Genomic DNA, 20,120 nt, shown 5'->3' on the forward strand with positions numbered 1-20,120 from the left:
TCAAATCCAGTTCTCCTAACAACATATAAGCAAATCTAATCTAATTGAAGAGAGCAAGACCATGCAGATTGCCAAAATAGAACAAGAATACACCATCAAAATCGAACAATGCATTAAGTTGGCTACTTCACAATCCTGATGCAACAATCTCAGTTAATAATCTCTCCTCCCTTTTACAAATGAGGGGGGCCACCCCTTTATATAGGCCTCAGGCCATGCAAACCCTAATTAGGGTTTCACCCTAGAAGATTCTCCACTCAAGATGCAACAAGGTGGGAATCGACAATTAATAACCCATCACACCCATATATAATTATGCCCCCCTTGATGTTGATTATGCCCCAAAATATAATAAATACTTCCATGCAAGGAATAAATGCCCATCATTCTTTATGCAACGATGACATGCATGGAAAAACTGTCATAAAACCATAAATGAGGCTGCATGCAAGAAGATTCCTCATCCGACGGCGACATGCATTGACTGGACCCACACTTAGTCAAAATACCCCCAGCAGAAAATACACCACCACTATTCAACTAAAAGATTCTCATCCAAAAATGGACGACCATGATCCTACTCATTTATGGTGTATGCAATGAATTTGCTAACGATGGCTTCTAGCTCTCCGATGGAGACACTTGGCACATTTTCAATGTCGAATTCCATCAAGGCAATCTCTTCCTCGCTCTTGGAGAAGAAATTCTCCCACTCCATGATTTCCTATGTCTTCTTCATTATACTGGAAAATGAAGAAACATTTGCAAAATGTTCCTTAGGGAATGAACCTACAGAGAAGAACTCGTGCAACTGGGATTTCAGGGAGTTCACTTTTATTCCACCATCATTGAGTTTCCTTATGAACAATGCCTCAATTGCACTAATGATTTCCTCCTGCACCCCTCTCATGGAATCTTTCAGAGTAAAGGATTCTACGCTGAATTTATCGAAGGCGTTCTTTCCGGAGCAAACAACGTAGAACAATCGGGGAAACTCATAAGCTTCATTCTCCTGAATTACTTTCCCATCAACCAGTATTTGCCTTGGAATCTTTGTTAGAGCCCTAAACCGCAGAATGGTTAAGTTTTGGTATATGTGCGCATCCTCCCATAATCCTTCTGTTGTCTCTAATCTGCTCAGGAGGGCCACAAACTTTGAATGAAGTTGAACCAGGTCTTCAATGAATTTTCCCGCTTCACTGTAAACATCCTCTATCCATTCCCTGGAATTTTGGACATCGCTCTAATAACTTCTACATCATCAACAACTTCCCTCGGAAGGGAGGAAGGAGGGGAGAATGAAAGACCTGCCTCCCTAAGGGGTCTTATGAAACTCTTGATGTACTCGCATAGGGCTCTGTTTTCTTCCCTCAATCGCTTACATTTCGTCTTTGATTTCAGCATCTTTTCCCTCATGGCTAAGGAAGATTCTTCAAAGTATCCCACTACTTGACCTATGGAGGCGTGGCCAACATCAATCTACCTGATAAATAGTCTTCCTGTATGATTTTGTGCCTGCCTTTATCTTCTGTCGGCTTAGCAATGTGTAGGGTTCGGGATCCGGACTCTTCCATGACACTTTTGGAAAATTTCCGAGGAGCCTTCCTTTCTACAGGCTGATCCATCCTTTTTAGCAATCCTTCCAACTCTCGGGCTGGATCGGCTTCCCTCTCTGGTTCCTTTCTCAGCCTTCCGCCCAACCAATCTGGAGCGGGGACGGAGTGATTATGAACCTCTATGTGCTCCTGTTCCTGTGACTCTTCCTCCATTTCACCAAGAATAACTTCCACGAAGCTATCCTTGCAAGCCTCTTCTTGATGTGGGGGACTTTCTTGTCTTTGACTTCTTGGCTGATGGTGTCCCTGTGAAGCATTAATGCTGAGTATATCTGGTGCTAGGATGCTCTCTAGATGTGGACCTGTTGGGTGCTGAAACATCTCTACCTTCTTCATGCTCGAGGAAATCGCTGGTGAATGCTCCCTATCTATCCGTCCTTGCTTTCTTTTGTGGAGATTATTCCTGTGGGACTTCCTGCTTGATATCCTCCTTCCTTGCTGTCCTTGGTCTCTTTGGGGCATTTTTTCCTTTATCCTTCCGAACTTCCCCTCCTGTCTGAACCTGTGAAGAGTCTTGTTGCCTCACTATGGGAATATAGACTTCCCATTAGCTGATATGTCGGATGAACATTCCCCTCTGACAACTTCCTTATCTGTCGGTCAATCTAGTGTTTAGTGAATTTCAGCACTGGCCTAGCCAAGACACTCAAATCATCCATTTCGGGCTCTGACCAATCTGACAACTAAATGGGCTTATCTTTCACTTTCTCAAATTCAGGTTGTACCAAATCTGAATCCTCTTTCACCTAATCTGGCACTTGACAAATTTCACTTAACCTAATGGTGTTGAGGGGCAATCTAGAATGCATTCTCTTTCGAACCTCAAGGTCATCCTCAACACCTGCCCAATAATCTTCTAAGTGAAATTTGTGTATGAAATTGATGCCAGCAACATTTCTCATTTGGCAGTAAGGATCATACTAGCCCCTTGATATATAAAACAACAGGCGATAGAATGCCAATTCCCCTGTTGCAGTTTTAGCGGCTTCCAAGCTTGGGCATATTTCCATGAATTCACCTAAGACAACTAGGAATGAGCTCCAACAATATGAGCTTGTCTAATGGATATCTTGGCAATTTGTATGGCTGGAATGAGAATCCTTACGTTCTAGTGTGTAGGTGAATTTAGGAAATTGCAAGAATGCAACTCCATACTTTTGTACCAAGGCACTTGCTTGCGGCGACAACCTTATGTGCAACTTCTTTTGCATAAGCCGTGTCAAGTACATGGTTAAGGTGTCATTTGCCAACCTGTAAGAATTAACGTTGTGAAGATGCAGCTAGGGATAACACTCATGTACTTTCAACTAAGATGGTCCGCAACCCATAATTCCTCTTGCTGGTAGACCATCAAATCTTCCCCTTCGCGCAAACATATAAAACATGTAAGAACTCATGAAAAAGGACTGGGACCTTTTTTCTTTTAAATTTTTTAACTACTCGTGCAAGTAGTGACTAATCAATCTGGCCCAGTCGATTAGCCCATTTGAATTCATGATCTCGCCTATGTAGAAGAACATCCAAGTCTCAAAGTTCACAGAATGTGAACACCCCATTACTCTACTCAGCATATTTATCAGGTCGACATACTCTTGCTTGAACTCGAAGATAGTGAGGGTCTTTGGCATCTTGGAGGCATACACACTAGACATCAGCAACCACTTCTTATTAATCATATCAGCACACCTGGCAGGACCTGCTTCATATACTGCATCAGCTCCGCTGCTGGTCCTGTATGTCACAGAATAGTGTGGAATTCCGAAAGCCTCACCAATTGACTTCGGAGTTAATGTTGCCAACAGCTTGCCATCTGGCATTGTGTAATGACCACCCCTATTTTTCCAATGAAAGAGACTTGCAAACTACTATGTGATATCAATTAAATTGCTTAATAATCAACATGGCATTTTATCAAACACTTGACAAACATACAACGATATATGCAAAACCTGAAACTTCTTATTGTTGTTAAATACTGATTTGCAATATAAATGTGCACATTCAACTGCCTTATGGGCTGCGACAATTATTCAGGTTTGTATTCAACAAGTACAATGCTTCGTTATGAAAATATGATAGAAAAAACCTGGAATTGAATGTTGTAATGGTTTGCAGATGTAATGGTAGCCTTCCAAACTTCTAATCAGCAGGAAAAACAAGTAAACTTCATACCAACATTGTTCATGCACTATAGCAGCACTATTCATGGCACTGTAGCATTTTTACTATTCACGCTCACTATAGCAAAACACTATTCACATGGCACTGTAGCAAAAACACTATTCACGTGGTACTGTAGCAAAATCACTATCTTCAAATCTGCACTTTCAAACCCCTGTAAAAACTTCATGCAAGAGCACCTGATGAAGCCCAATGTGTTTCCTAAATGAAAACACCATTAATCCTCCTGACTGTGTCTTTCGACAGCAAAGAGAATGCTAGCAAGAGGGATTCCGTCCTCCAAGCCCAATAATCAGATCTCTACGAAATCCAATAGCATAACATTAATCTCATCCAAGCATATCCCAAAAGAGAGCTCTCAACCTCAATTTATATCTTCTTCCTGGATGCAAACACTTCATTTCCGAAATGTGGGATAATACATTTTAGAATAAAATATTATTTCCCACAATGTACACATTAAAGGGAACTTTTAATATTTTAAACATTACTTTATATTCCCAACCTTATAATATAATGATAAAGTTAAATATTTAATTTAACTTTACACTTTATCGTTAAATATTAAAACATTGTTGATAATCCCTTTAAATCATTGTCGCCTTCAAATATTTTTTACTAATAATTATGCCAACCAGGGAACCACTAAAAATTTCAAGTCACTGCTTGGAGACTAACTTACTATAAATAGTAAGTGTCTAGAAACCCTGTCAGAGCAGCATCGATTGGCCTGAAACTGAAAACACCTAGGCCAAAACACCTCAGGATCCCACCAATGTCCTTGTTAGCCTTCGGGACTGTGTCAGAATAGGCTAACGACACCCCATATCATGTTGCACTAAAAAGGGGACATTACACATTGAGATTGTCTTTAGCTTCAAATTATAATGTGTTGCACATTCCAGGACCATGTTTGGGCATTGAATAGCAGGAGGAAAACCAGTTGCCGCAACAATTCTACTTCTGACAATTTTGACAACTGTTGGTGATGGACTGTGCCATGTTGTCCCAAACATTCCGATCTTGAATGCAGCCAAATTGAATGTGCCTAAATTAGTATCACTGATTTCTTCCCACCTTGAATTCAACCGGGAATGAGGAAGGAAACCTTTCATTTCTGCCTTGATCAATGCTTTCATTTCTGCCTTGATCAATGCTTGCCTGGAGAGGGTAGCTGCTTTGCTTGATTCTGCCATCCTGGGAAGCACCTTCGAAAAGATGATCACAGAGACTAAGTATGGACACCCTTCCCTTCTCCAATTCTTCTTTCCTGAATCCTACACATGAGAAATGAAATGCCTCTCCAAGCTTATATAGAATTCTTCAAAACATCTTGCTAAGTTATGAAGCATTAAATTAGCAATTGCATTCATGATGTGTCATAATTTCCCAATCACTGCACCATGCAAAAGAAACTTCCCATGCAAGTGAGTTTGAATTTAGAAGTTTCATTAAATGCACTAAGTCATGCGTCATACTTGGAAGATTCCCCTCGCCACCTCATTAATTTCCATTCTTTCCAAATTGAAGGATTTTTTTTCAAGATTTGCTTGATTTCATTCTAACTTGTTGTCTTCTACCTCTGAAGGAATTTTCATACCCTTTTCGACATCCCCTATTTTTTAGGGATTTCCTAAAATTTAGGGACCAGGTTCATTGGGTAGAGAAATTCATCACGAATCCGGATCTATAAAATTTTCCATATTCTGATAAGATTTGATGTCAAAAAATAGCAAATTCAAAAATTTGCCCGAGGGGATTTTTTACTTTTTGATTCCTCCTTGACCCTTTGGCTTTCATGCCTTAGACAAATTTTCAATTTTCAAGCTTGAGCATGGATTTTCACTAGAGGGGGAATTCCATCAATTTCGTGAATCTTCCATGGATGCTTGATTTTGGCGCCTAGCTAAAGAGTAGGGCGGAATTTTGACCTTGTGGATGATATTCATTCATTTCATATTCTCCATGAACATCCTTATTTGGTGCCCTCACCTAGCACTTAGGCGCTATTCCTTCCTAAAGGAGGAATTCATCATTTTGTCCATTATCCATGACTCCTCTGCTTTGGCACCCTTCCATGTCTCTGGGCGGAATTTTCACCTGAGGAAGGAATTCATCATCTAGTGCACTGTCCATGAGAAGACCATTTTAGCACGCTCTTGAGAAATAGAGCAAAATTTTGACCTAGTGATGGAACTCACAATTTTTTTATCCGTCCATGCACATTACATTTTGGCACTTCTTATCAACTTTGGGCACTATTTCTTCATGAGGGAGGAATTTTATCATGTTTCAATCTTCCTCCATTACCTCCATTTGGTGCCCTACCTCATCACTGAGCACCATTTCCACCAAGGCAAGGAATTCATATCTTTTTCCATTATCCTTGGCAACCCAACTTTGGCACCCTTCCTCACCTTTGGGCGCTATTCTCTACTTGGCATGGAATTCACACTTTTTCCATCTTTTCGTGCATGCCTTCTTTTGGCGCCTTCCATAGGGTTGAGGCGGACTTCTTCACTGTTGGAGGATTCAATGAATTTGTGAATCCTCTACGAGACCTCCATTTTAGCATCTATCCCTGGCCAGGGACAAAATTTTGACTTGGTGGAGGATTCGGTGGAATTTGTGAATCCTCCATGGCTCTTTCATTTTGGCACCTAGCTAGAACTTGGGATGATTTTTTCGGAGTATTTTCCCGAGCTCTCCATTTCAGGAGTGGGCTTCTAGCATTCAACCATCTTTTGGCTTTCTCTGTCTGCTTTCTGACTTTCTGGAATTAGAAATATTCACAAATGTCTGATTTTTGTTACCTTGCTCGAATGGTCCTATCAAAATAAACTTTCCAAAAATAGAAACCTTCAAAGTGTCAGCGTTAGACCCCTAGAGAGGATACAAGAATGACTTACTATAAATAGAAACTTACTAAAAATAGAAATTACTAAAAATAGTAAGTTTTCTTTTTGGCAAAATGACAACATTTAGGGACTCAGTAAAATCCCTAAAAAATAGGAACTTTCTAAATATAGAAAGTTGCTCTGTTTTGGCTCAAATTTTACTGGGAGGTTCTTTGAAGGGTCCTGATTCTAGACGTATGTTCAGTTTTTCCAAAACCCTAACAAAAACCCCTAAAATCTAGGACAAAAGGTAGAAACCCTAAAAAAGGACAGAACAGGCCCTACACTTCACCAAACTCGCTCAAACGAAAAGCAGATTAACTCCAAATGACCCCCGAACACCTGCGAAGTGGAGAGACTGATGAGACTACCACCAAAACACACACAAAAAAAAACCAAGATCAAACGACCAAAAGGGCCTAGAAGTTAGGGGGTCCCTATGTGGGATGGGGTGATGTGTGATTAGGTCACAACAGAAAGTAAATAGGAAAGGATTTGAGAGATTCTAATCTAATCTAATCTAGGAAACTCAAAAGATAACAATGGTTCAAGTGAAATCGACCACCCTTTCTTTCGCAACATTAGACAACTACACAAAGAGAGGTGCAATCTTCAAAGGTTGTGCATAAGATTTTCATATCGCCAATGACTACCATCAAGATGAACAATATTCATTCGATGATTGAAGTTAAACATACACATTCAAAAGGCTCAGTCCAACCTTGCACTACAAGTAGAAATCATCTACTTACAAAAGGTATGAGTGTGTGATTTTACCATAAAACAATGCTATCTATCTCATTCATCTAAGTGCTTGAAAACAAATCTATTCTAAGTGAGGAAGAGAAACCATGCAACTTCAAAACAACTCAAGTAATCACCAAAATCAATGAATCACTTGTATTATCTTGATAGCTTAAGCAACAATTTCTTACAAATTCTCCCTCTTACAAATGAAGGGATGAACCCCTTTGATAGGCCCTAAAATGAAAAAGGATGGCCTAGATTACATTAAGTTCAATGGCTAAGATATGCTCATGCAAAACCCTAATTAGGGTTTAACCAAGAATGACCTTATGTGGCACCAAGTAGTGGGCATGGTCATAAATGAAGAATCTCACCCACTTAGCATTAAATGCCCATTAACTACCAAATATGATTTCCACCATACAATAAATGACACACTACTTTGTCAAGTCATCCACCATGCAATAAATGACTCATCATGCCTTTATGCATTTAATAGGTTTTTGTCCAAAATAGGACGATCATTATCCCTTTCTTTGATGGCAAATGCGATGAATCTAGTCATGAGGGCCTCAAGCTCCCCTACGGAGACTCTTGGCATAGTCTCCAATTTGAATTCCAGCATGGCAATATCCTTTTCACACTTGGAGAAAAACTTCTCCCATCTTGGCATAGCCTCTTGAGTCTTGCACATTGTGCTTGAGAACAAGGAAACATTTTCCAAATGTTCCTTTGAGAAGGATTCCACGAAGAAGAATTCATGTAGCCTATCCTTTAGGTTGTCCACTGTCAGCTCCTCATCAGTTAATCTTCTTGCAAAAAATGCCTCAACAAAATTGAGGATTTCCTCCCGAACTTTTTTTACTGATGTCCTCAATAATGCTAACTCCCTATTGGACCTTTCAAAGAATTCTTTTCTAGTGTGTTGTGACTTACTCACCCATCACCCCATTTCAAATGGGGACCCCCTACTTTTTAGGCCCTCCTGGTCTTTTGGTTTTGGTTTTCGGGTCTTTTGGCATCAGTCTCATCGGTTCTCTAAGTTTTCAAATGAGTGGGATTAAATTTGATCAAGTTTAATTTTCGTTTGGGCTATTTTGGCTAAGTCTAGGGCTCGTTTTGTCAGTTTTAGGGTTTTCCCTTTAGTCCTAGATTTTAGGGTTTTTCTTTTAGGTTTTTCGAAAGTTGAGTGTTGCATTGCAATCAAGACCCTTTAAGAAGCCTATACATGAAATTTGAGCAACTTTCTATTTTTAGGGATGTCATTGCCTCCCAGATTGTCTTCATCTCACCAAAATCAAACTTACTATTTTTAGTAATTTCCATTTTTAGTGAGTTTCTATTTTTAGTAACAATTTGAAGCACTTTCTATTTTTGGAAATTTTATTTGCGATCGCTTTCTCACAAGCAAACACTGAAGACTAAGCATTCACAATCATTCCTAAATCCAGAAAGTCAAAAAGCAGGCAAAAAGTATTAAAAAAAAAAGGCCAAGTATGGGCTTCTATTACAAAAATGGAAAGCATCGGAAAATAATCTGTCTAGAAAATCTACCTCTATTCCTAAAATGGCATCCTAAATCTGGAAACATTCGAATTGGCTAAGTCTAGAGTGAACAATGAGAAATTCCATCACAAGGTGAAAGTGGCACCCAAGGAAGACTCAAGGCACCAAACTAGCCAAGGCATGGAAAATGAGAAAAATGCTAAATTCCATCATGAAGTGGAATCAACGCCCAAGCCAGTCAGGTAGGCGCCAAATTTAACTCTTCATGGAAATCCTTCAAAGCATGGAATTCCTCCATCAGGTGATTTTGGTGCCCAAGGAGGGAGTTAGGCGCCAAAGTAAGGTGAGCACAGATAAGTCAAAAACCTCAAGATTACTTGCCCATGTGGAATTAGCACCCAAGTCTATTCCTAGGCACCAAATTGAAGAAGTCATGGAAAATGCAAAAAATTACAAATTTCCTTGCTCAAGTGAAAATAGCACCCAAGGTGCTAGGTAGGGCGCCATAACTAGCCAAAGAAAGTTCAAAACATTCAAAATTCCATCACCCAAGCAATTCAACGCCCAGGCAGGGAGAAGGCACCAAAGTGAGGTGGCCTTGGAAAGTGTAAAAGTCTTGAATTCCTTAACCAATGGGAAATAGCACCTTAGTCCAGGTATGGGCACCAAAATAAGGAGGCAATGGAAAATCCAAAAGTCTCAAAATTCCACCAAGCAATGAAAATGGCACCCAAGATGGAGAGAGGGCGCTAGCTTAAGGTTGCCATGGAGAAGTGTGAAAATGAAAAATTACTCCATGATGATCAAATAGCGCCCGAGTCTGGCATGGAGCACAGGATGAGGGAAGTCAAGGAAAATCAAAGAAAAAAGTGAAATTTCCTCCACATGTTGAATTCCATGCTCAAGGTCAATTAAAGAAAAAAAAAATTCTAAGGTAAGGAAAATTGAGGGACAAGAATGGATTGAAAAGAAGAAAATCCCCTCGGGAAAAATTTTAAAAAACCCATTTTTAAGCATCAAATCTCATTAGAATTTCTAAACTTTTGCAAATTTAGACTTGTCAGATAATTCTCTCTTTCTTGGACCCGCAGCCTTAATTTTAGGAAAGTTCCTAAAAAATAGGAGATGGTGGAATATTGTTGAAAATCTCTTCCTAAGAGAGAAAAACTAAAAAGAATCCAAAAAATCCTTCCTAAGTCAAAGATTCTCTTTCTTGAATTTTTCTCTCTCCTAGGGCTTGTTCTACCAAATGGATGGATAAGGTGAATCTCAGGTGAATCTTCCAAAATCCCTCCAAAATTCAAAAAATGGAAAGTTGGTGAGTTGGCGACGTAAGAAAGAAAGAATATTCCAAATCATGATGTACAACTCAAAGCATTAAAAGAAGATTACATTTTGAAACTCAATGATGATGGTGGAGCCCATTTGCATGGCGTGTTGGTAAGGAAAGTATGACACATAATTAAGATGATTGACAAATTTGATTCTTGCCAACTTAGCAGCATGTTGAGAGGAATTATATATAAACGCACAAGCATAATTAATTCTTCACGTGCAAATTTGGAGAAAGAAAAGTTGGAGAGAAAGTGCAAGGTCAGACTTGGAGAATATTTCATTCCTTTCAAGAAGCTTTGTCGCAGCAACTGCTGATTTATTCCTAAAATGGCTAAATCAAGCAAGGCGGCAACCATCACCAGGCAAGTATAGATAAAAGCTGAGATGAAGGGATTCCTTCCAAAATCCAAGATGATGACTAGGTGAAAGGAGATCAATGATACAAATTTAGCAACATTCAAGATGGCTGCCTTTTGAATCAAGATGTTTGGGACAATAGGGCATAATCCATCACCTATTGCGGCTAAGATTGTCAGAAGCGGAATTGTTATGGTAGTTGGTTTTCCCCCTTCTATACATTGTTCAAATTGTTGATGTATTCTTGTGTTGTTTTAAGACTTGCATGATTTCACTCTCTTCACTTAGATTAGATTTTCTTTTAAGTATTTAGATGAACGGGATTTGATGAAATTGCTTGTTGTGAAATCCGAGCTCATACCTTTTGTTTGCAGCTGATTGTTGCCTAATTTGCAAGGTTAGTTTGAGCCATTTACATGTGCAAACTTAACTTCGATCATCGAGTGAATGTTGTTCAAATTGGTGGCTTCATTGGTGATATGAAAAATTATTACACAATCTCTGAAGATTGCACCGCCTTCATGTAGTTGTTCTATGTTGGTGAAGCGAAGTGTGGTTTGATTTCACGCAAGTGATTCTCGTCTCTTTGTTCTTAGAGTTAGACTAGATTTAGCAATAGCTTTCTAAACCCTTCTCCTATTTACTTTCTGCATAATTTAATCTAAAAGTCCAAAAAAAAGCTTATATTGCAAATCATTTGCAAAGTTGTCCTTCAAACCACAAATTTGTCAAAATCTTCTTTGAGAATACGTAAGGCCCCTTGGATTACCAGTACATCACATTTGCCAACTGAGTCGGGTCCGTTGCATGAAGGAACCTTGGAGTTAGCCGTTTGATCTTATCGCAATCTTAGCATACGGTTTAACTTTGATCAAGAGAGAGTGAAGTGACTGTTGGGAACTTTATTCTATGTTAGACATTGTCCTAAAAAAACACATCAACACAGTGCTTACTACATAGAACCCTTGAGAGAAATCATATGCCTTATTTTCCCTGATGACCCCTCCATCAATCAAGGCCTGCCTGGAAGTCTCCTTTAGTGCTACAAGACTTGATGTGGGATAGTCAATTTTCGATAAATATGCACACCCTACCATGAATTGTCCACGCTTTCCAATCTTCCCTGGATAACCAGGATCCTCTAGCAGAAATGAGCCAAGTCTTCAATGAATTTGCTAGTTGTAGTGAAGACATCTTCCGCCCATTCCTTAGAACATTGAGCCATTTTCCTTATTTCTTCAAGGCCATCCACGAATTCCTTTGGAAGAGAAGAGGGAGGAACAAAAGTTTGATCTTCCTCTCTGAATGGACACATCAAGCACCACACATACTCACACAAGGCTTTGTTTTCACTCTTCAACTTCCTATTTTTCTCTTCCACTTTCTTCATCCGCTCCTTTAATGCTAAGGAAGACTCATCAAATTCTTCTATCACTTGTGCCTTGGTGGCATGCCCTAAGTCAACTACTGTAACATCATACTCATCAAGAATAATCTCATTTTTGTCCTTGTCGACTCTGGGTACAGCTATGTGCAAAGTCTTGGATCCTGATTCATCTCTCATAACTTTGGAGAATTTATTTGCCACTTTCTTTTCTATTGGCTTGGTTATCCTACAAAAAATTATTTAATCTCTCTTGCAGGATCCATCCTTTCCTCTAGCTCTTTTTTCATTCTCTCTTTCAACCACTCTAGAATGGCTTCTTGTTGATCCCGTATCTATGTAAATTTCTCAAAAGGCCCTAAGTCTCTCATTGGTGTTTCCCTGAAATAATCCTGAACCTGTTTTTCTTTATCTAGAGGAAGTTCTTGTCTTTCATTCCTCTCCTGAACAGGCCTTCAAGAAGCATTGACATTGAGAATATCTTGTGCTTGTAAAATGTTTTGATCTTCTCCCTGTGGCTGATTTTTTTCTACTTCTCTTGTGAACATATCAACTTCATGCACACTTGAAAAGAGATGCACAATAAAGTCAATGCACGAGATTTACATGGAAACCCACGATGAAAAAACCACAGTGAGAATGCTACTAGGATCTACTATCCTAATCCAGCCCCATGATCGAAACTTCAATTACAATATTCAAGGGCACCAACCCTAAGGAGTCACCAAACCCCTTTTCCAGGAGCACCAACTCACATTTCAAAACCTTTGAGTACCAACTCAATAACCTTAGAGAACCAACTCAATAATCTTAGAGCGCCAACTCCAAGAACTATACGGTTAAAAAAAATGTTTAATCATCACTTCAAGGTTCAAATATACTTTGACAATCTGAAACATCAATACATCTTTGAATAGATAGAAGGGAAATGCATGAAAAACTAAGAGACCAATCTGGATATCAAATGCCTCTGTATATTTGCAAGGATGATGTACTGAAAAAAAAAATACACCAAACTGGAAATCAATGTCTCTGGATATCTGGAATAATGATGTACTAAAACCAGAGAAAGACCTGCAAACGATACTCCTCAAAATACTGTCAATTGTCACAGGCAACAATTTGAAAATTAAATCTGCAATGCTGTCATTGTTATAATGTCCCAGATAAGCATATAATCTTCTGTAGGATATGTTGTAATGAAAATACCAATCACAAAACAGAGGTCTGCAAAATTGTTACATTTATACCTGAATGTCTGAAACAAAGCATAATTAATAATACCCTATTTAAACTTTCTTTCTCACATGTATTGTTTTTGCCAACAGCCCTTCATTCATATTGCAGTGATCTTCAATACAAGCAATAAGTAAATGCTGTTCTACTTATCTTGTTGGAGAAACTTTGAACCACATACTTATTTTCAGACTTCACATTAATATGTGCACTCACAATCAACCACCCTTCATCACATTTAATAATCTATATATATTGCTCTCCTTGCAATCAATGAGGGACTACTAACTCTCTTAACGTCCTCATCGGTTCGAAAGTTTTAACTGTCTGAAGTTTAGTAACTACCGATGGCTTTTGTAGTTATAACCAATTCCCTCTTTATACACTTTAAACTTCTTTACTTTGCTGACGAATATATTACAGAAACACCGATAATAATATGAGAAAATTCATACAACTTAACTGCAGACAGTAAACAGTTATTGGTTCCAACTAACACTTTAACCAATTTGTACCAAATGCCTAAGAAATACAACTTGACATCAAGAGACACAATGGCGATGATATAATGAAAATAATTATTGATCTGAAGCAATGCACAGATCGAACTTTTGTTATGCAGAATATACTGAAAATAATCATTGATATGAAGTTGAATATTATCTGTTTGTACGTGCTATGACAGTCACCAATCAGGCAAAGCAATTCATAATTGATCAAATTCGGTAACCATATTAGATGAAGGTATCATTATATACTATTGCTGACATGTATTTAGAAACGCAAACAGAATGTTATCAATCTAAGCCCTGTGGCATATTTCTGTTTATGTTCCCTTACTGACATCATATTTTTCTATCTATGTTCATCATATTGACATCACAGTAGACCTGTAAATTGAAGCCAAGTTTGCAAGCACATCATTATGATACTGTAATTGACATCAATGACAAATATGCCAACCCTAAAATAGACAATACAAGCTTCTAGACTTGGCCAAATTTCTCCAAAACACTTGCAGAATTAGCCAAAAATTGCCAAAATAATTAGGGACATGAGGAGATTGAAGAAACTACTGCCAAAGCACTCAAAAGACCAAGTGGACAAAAATGTAGGGGGACCCCATTTAGAATAGGGCAATGTATGATTAGGTCATAACAGGTCATGTCTAGGATTATCAACCTTGAAACACAAATAATTTTAAATTTGAAAAAAGGGTACAAGATTACACATATGATCTTTTCTAGTGGACAAAATTGTAGGCATGTTCTAGTCCAAGATAAACATGTTGCTACAAATAGAGTTATACGCATTTTGAATAGAGACATGTGATATACAAAATGTTATATGAGTTCTTGAAATTGATTAATAAACTGAAAAACCTCATACAATAAAATAACACATTAAAATGATGACACAAAGTAATAGCTATACACTTTTTCTCCCTTATAGTTATATACATACCTTAAATTAATATCTCATACCATCACAAATTTATGTATTTAAAATATCTAAACTAATTAATTAACACAATGGGTACTGTCACATATCTAATATTGTCTTAAAAAGTTTCTCTCATAAGAGAGGTAGGAGAAATAACTAGCATTCATTAGGGGAATGAGAGCCTTAACCACCTTCCAAACCAAGAATTTGTTAGTGTCCTACTTGTAATAAAAATAAATTCTTTTCATGTCTGGTTTTGGGAGCTTTTCTAAGGATTTGAATCCCTAATAAGTCAATCAAACCAATATAGTACGTGTAAGGTTACAAATGAAAAGAGAAGACCCACCATTTATAGTTAACAAACCCACTTACAAAATGACCGGCTTCTTTCATCGTACTGTTGCAGTAACCACTCACATGCACTCACCATAAGAGAATTGCATTTGAGGCAAATTCTGGCAATGACATTAATCTTGTTGGATCTTCAAACATTCTGAAATTTACTTAGGAGCCAGACATTACTAGAAAATACCATATCAGATCTAAACCGTCAAACATGGAGTTTGTTGTGGTATAACTGAAGAAAGATGGGTAAGCAATGTTATCCACATTGAAGAATTAAACCATCACTCAAAATATGTTCTATTTCATTATCAATGGGAGCACTATTATGACTGAAACAAGTGTTAACAACTATATATTGAATGATGATGATAAACAATTAAATTCCATTTCCTTATAATCATGATTGTAGGCACCATTGCTGATTGGAAGTGATGCGAGATCTATAACTCCAAGGACAAGAAAGATTCTTGGCAATGCAGTCAATCAAGGTACGAAGCTTTTTGGTTTAGGTCCACTAGAATGTTGTACATCTAAGTCTATATTCTAATTCAGTTGCTTCAAGGTAAGATGCTTTCAGTTTAGGCCAACTAGAATGGTGTGCATGTAAGTCTATATTCTAATTTAGTTGCTTCAAGGCTCACTGGAGTAAATGAGTTGGAATTATTTTTTATTTTTTGATGTATTCCTAATCCTACATTATCTCACCAACGTTCACCACAATAAAATATATAAATGTCCCACTTTTCAGACCAAATGAAGAAGATGAAAACTGACCTTTCAGATGTCGAATTTGCCTCTCTACAACTATCAATTGTTATCCATCTTTTCATCAATTCCAGCAAGAAAAAAGAGGGAGTGGAAAGAGAATAACCTGGCTAAATCTACCACAACACAATTTTCACAAGATATCAGTAAATCATAAATAATCTAATATCAAAACTAATACAACAACATTCATAAATCCATTCCTAAATTTAAACCAGCAAAATCCATACCGGCTGATAGAGTAGTATGAAAAACTCATAATAATGGAAGAGGAACTATACTGCAGATCTAAAATAAAAGGATTTAAAACATAAGTAGGCAGAGAAACCTCATAGATTTAAAAATTAATTACAGAGTTAAAACTGACATATGAAGATCCATCTCAAAAAGAAGACAAGCAAACAAACTTCAGGTTTGGAGTATTCAAATAAGTGAAAACTGGCAAAATCTTGATACTGAAAATCCCCTTTGTGTATAGGCATTGATACCCAGTCTTAAAATATGTAATATTCATACAAATGTACATGAACCATAATAATTTTTAGCTAGTACCTAGATAACATTTGGTATAATCAACTATAAGCCTATTCACTTTGTGTAATACATATCTACTAGAATAAATAATATCATCAAATTAAAATCCCTCCTCTTAATCTAATGAAAGGAAAATTTCCCTGAATGAGATGTGTTTCCATGAAAATACCAGCAGAATCAACTATAAGTCTGTGCACTCACAATATTTGAGTAATACATATCTACTCGAATAAATAATATCATTAAACTAAAAGCCCTCCACTTAATACCAATTTATACAACTTTGAATAATACATATGTATCGAGGGCATTGAACTCAAGCTCAGGTGCCGAATTAAAACCATGTTCTAAGCTAAGCAAGACAAGAGCCAACATTCACCACCATGAAATTTTTAATCAAGACAGAGACAGTCTATGATTGCAGCTTGATTGAATTCTATGGAAGATAACGCACGACAAGACTAAGTCAATCAAAAGTACATCAATAAATTTCCTAAATCAAACACAATGAATCAGGAGGGGCTGGCATGTTTTGCAATGAACTAAAAATGTATCTAGGTATTTTTTACAATGTACCTTGGAAAACTGTAGCATAAAAGGCTGGTATATTGCTTACAAATACAACAAAATTGTTCGAAAAGAGAAAAGAAATCTCCCTGTTAATGGCATGCTGCTAATTGACATTATATTCTTGCAGGGAAAGTTGGAAATAGCTGGAAGACAGCACAAAACATTAACAACAGTTGGCATAGGTGATAAGCTCAATCCCAAATTCATGGATTGCTTTACAATCACCCTAATGGTAGACTAATTGTTCTGAGCATGGATGCTTAGATGGTTCATCATTTCTTCTCGAGCAGATTTTAACACCAGATGAGCAGACTATTCAAGACCAGGTGGATGGAATAGTGAGGACTTTAATTGATACTTAACGTTAATTGAATTGTACTAAAATCATTATTAGGAACAAAAGTGTTTATTTATACTGTCCTGAAACAAAAATCACCGCTAGCAAGTTCAGATCTGATTTCTGTAATCATACATCTCAGCCTACTCAAAGGTTCGGTTACAGATAGTCGCTATTTGGGTTTGAAAATGTCTATAGTTTAGATAAACGATTTAAACAAAGAACCAATCACCCATTTTCTAGCCTTTACATTCTGCTACATTATCCTGACCTTATTCCATCTAGACAATCGTACTAATTATGCATTTCTGGATCAGATCCTGACATGTTGGAGGTAGGAAATGGTAATGTGAGCAGAGAAGAATACCCTTCACATTTTATCTTTTATTCTTAATCTTTACAAGTTTTTGGATGCTCATATTTAAATTTACTTAAGTGCCATTAACAGAAAATAACATAGCAGATCTGAACTGGGAAACATGGAGTTTGTTGTGTAAACAATGTTATCCACACTGAAGAATTAAACCCTCACTTAAAATATGTTCTATTTCATTATCAATGGGAACACTATTATGACTGAAACAAGTGTTATTAACTATATATTGAATGATGATGATAAACAATTTGAAATTTCATTTCCTCTTAATCGTGATTGTAGGCACCATTGCTGAGTGGAAGTGATGTGAGATATATGGCTCCAAGGACAAGAGAGATTCTTGAAAATGAAGTCAATCAAGGTAAGATGCTTTTTAATTTAGGCCCACTAGAATGGTGTGCATCTAGGTCTATAATCTAATTTAGTGCTTCAAGGCTCACTCGAGTTAATGGGTTGGATTTAATTTTGATTTTTGGAAGTATTCCTAATCTGACATTATCTCACCAACGTTCACCAAAATAAAATATTTAAATGTCCCACTTTTCAGACCCAAGGAAGAAAATGAGAACTGACCTTTCAGATGTCGAATTTGCCTCCCATCCTCTTTACAAATATTAATTGCTGTCCATATTTTTCATCAATTCCAGCAAGAAAAAAGAGTGAGTGGGAAGAGAATAACCTAGCCGAAACTACCACAACACAATTTTCACAAGAAATCAGTAAATCACAAACAATCTAATATGTAAAGCAATCCAACAAATTCATAAATCCATTCCCAAATTTAAACCAACAAAATCCATACCAGCAGTTGGAGTAGTACACAAAATTTATACTAATGGAGATGAACTTTACTGCAGGCCTAAAATTGAAGGATATGGCCTAGTCTAATTATTATAGTCGTAGAAAATAATAAATACTATGTGGCTACAACAACAACACTTGGTAACTGATACATATAATGCTATATGAGAGAAATATGACTATGAACCAGTCAATAAGACTGCAGCAGTCTAACCACCCAAGCCTTCCTTCTCATATGACATGACATGGCTGCTAAAAGAAAACAACCGTCCTCCATGAACAAGGCTCTGTGACAGACAATGGAGGACATAATAGGAGTGAATGACACCCTTATAATTTCTGCAAAGGATTTTAAATCTGCACAACACTATTAGGACTGATATGGCCTCTCTATTAAGGTTGCATATAACAAGTTAGCACCCAAGAAGAAACACTAACGGAATAAGTAATATTAATCTCTACCCTTTAGACTCCAGCTAGCAGATTTTGTAGTAATTGGCAATTATTCAAACTTTTAAACCTGCATGGTCCGGAACAAAATATGGCCTGCATATAGAACCATCTCTCTAGGAACTGATATGTGATGTTTATAAGTTACAAAACCATTAAAGGTGGGGAACTGTAAATAACAGTATCACATATTAAAAAGATATATTGATTAATTAGACACATGGAATGTTTGATGGTAGTCTTGTAATTTTCTATTGAAAAAATTTAAGTTTTAGTAAGACAAAGGGACGTGATACAGAGGCTCCAAGACTACACCATTTTATTTTTTGACCTGACAAAGACGAAGTATAATAAGATCAAGGGCAACTAAATTGTATCAGGAAAATATAATAACCTAAGAATGTTATTTTGAAACAAAGTTTTGAAATTATCAATACCTATCCTCAATATTGTATCATCATACCACTTGAGGACAATTTGGGCTGCTCCTAGTGCATCACTTGCCCCAAATATTTTCACATTTCCACAAAAATCATAAAATTTTGTTCAAGGAGAATTTCCATTCTATGTATGATTCTTGTTCAGGGAGAATTTTCATTCTATGTAGACCATTTAAAGACAAACATCAATTGCTGTATACGATAAGACACAACCATTGAGATAATTATTTTGATTTAGAGCTACAAGCATTCCAAGAATATAATCACTATGTTTGTAACAAGCAAACAACTTATAATAAGGGAATCGATCATGAAACATTTGAGCACCTGGATGACATGAACATATGCTAAGTAGTGTAACTGGTCAAAGAAAATGCAAGAAAGCATGTAGTGATTACAACTAATTCTAAACCATTGTATGCTTAATGCTCATAAAATTAATATCTAAACAATTAACGTAGGCACCACTGTTCCAAGGGTCACAACATTTTGCCAATTACATTACATCATTAGATAGATACATAACATTTAGAAGACTGATTTGGGATCCTAGTATCTATAAAGCATCCTAGTTTGTGATTGTTTGGGCAGGGCAGACTATAATGCTTCCTTTTGAAATGAGATTTAATAATAAATAATGATAAATTAAAATATATAGATACATATAATTAAAATATATAAAAAACAATTATAAAATATAAATTAAAATATAACTAGGTTTAACGAATGGTCAAAAGGCATGACATAAAGAGATGTGATTCTCTCAAATTTGAGATGTAAAAGGGAGAAGAGTTCATTTG

General features: G+C 37.0%; 1 long non-coding RNA gene across 1 annotated transcript; it reads right to left on the minus strand.

The window, feature by feature from the left end:
• Positions 1-14,820: 14,820 nt before the first annotated feature.
• On the minus strand, positions 14,821-18,307 carry LOC131050646 (uncharacterized). The gene is made up of 3 exons (XR_009106994.2): positions 18,203-18,307; positions 15,822-15,928; positions 14,821-15,279 (listed from the first exon to the last, which is right to left on the minus strand). It is a non-coding gene; the product is annotated as an uncharacterized LOC131050646 (long non-coding RNA).
• Between the last annotated feature and the right edge of the window lie 1,813 nt (positions 18,308-20,120).

The sequence above is a fragment of the Cryptomeria japonica genome, chromosome 8 (genome assembly GCF_030272615.1).
Source record: "Cryptomeria japonica chromosome 8, Sugi_1.0, whole genome shotgun sequence".
Lineage (NCBI taxonomy): Eukaryota > Viridiplantae > Streptophyta > Pinopsida > Cupressales > Cupressaceae > Cryptomeria > Cryptomeria japonica.